Source organism: Salvelinus sp. IW2-2015, unplaced genomic scaffold (genome assembly GCF_002910315.2).
Source record: "Salvelinus sp. IW2-2015 unplaced genomic scaffold, ASM291031v2 Un_scaffold8750, whole genome shotgun sequence".
NCBI classification, from domain to species: Eukaryota; Metazoa; Chordata; class Actinopteri; order Salmoniformes; family Salmonidae; genus Salvelinus; species Salvelinus sp. IW2-2015.
This window is the reverse complement of record NW_019950009.1, coordinates 8,591-9,309: the sequence shown is the minus strand read 5'-3', so window position 1 is coordinate 9,309 and position 719 is coordinate 8,591. Positions and strand designations below refer to the sequence as shown.

General features: G+C 36.1%; 1 non-coding gene across 1 annotated transcript; it reads left to right on the top strand.

Moving 5' to 3' along the window:
* The first annotated feature begins 337 nt into the window (after positions 1 to 337).
* LOC112079628 (U7 small nuclear RNA) lies at positions 338 to 392 on the top strand. The gene has a single exon (XR_002895994.1). It is a non-coding gene; the product is annotated as a U7 small nuclear RNA (small nuclear RNA).
* Positions 393 to 719: the final 327 nt, after the last annotated feature.

Genomic DNA, 719 nt, shown 5'->3' with positions numbered 1-719 from the left:
TGAGTGGTGGTACAGAACGGCATGGCAGATGCAGTAGATGGTATAGAGTACGGTATATACGTATGAGATGAGTACTGTAGGGTATGTAAACATAAAGTGGCATAGTTTAAAGTGGCTAGTGGTACATGTATTGCATAAAGATGGCAAGATGCAGTAGATGATATAGAGTACATAGAGATTCAGGTGTTCAGTCTATGTCATGGAAAGAGCAGATGTTCTTAATGTTTTGTAGACTGTGTAATTTGCATATACCCTGCCCATTCCCCTCGCCGATATCCCTATTTGTGCCAAGTAAAAACCATATATTGTGTTCCCTATGGTTATAGAAAAGAGTAGGGAAAATTTGCTCTGTTAGTATTTCTCTAGTAGGTTTTATCAAGGTGAAAGCCCCTCACTTCTATGTCAAAGATATTCAAACAAAAACAATTATGTAAATACAGCAGTAATGTCACCCAAAATACTACAGTATACTACAGTCCACATAAACACTATAGTAAATTCCACASTACCCTACAGTCTGCCAAAACACTACAGTAATTACACMTTTTTACTACAGTATTAATACTAGTATTAATATTATAGTGGACCTCAATCCGCAAAAACACTACAGTGAATACTACAGTAAAGTCTGCAAAAACACAGCGAATACTTTAGTATTCCTACCATAGTATACACTATAGTATTTTTTTATGTGGGCCTATCTCAGGTAGTCAAACTCA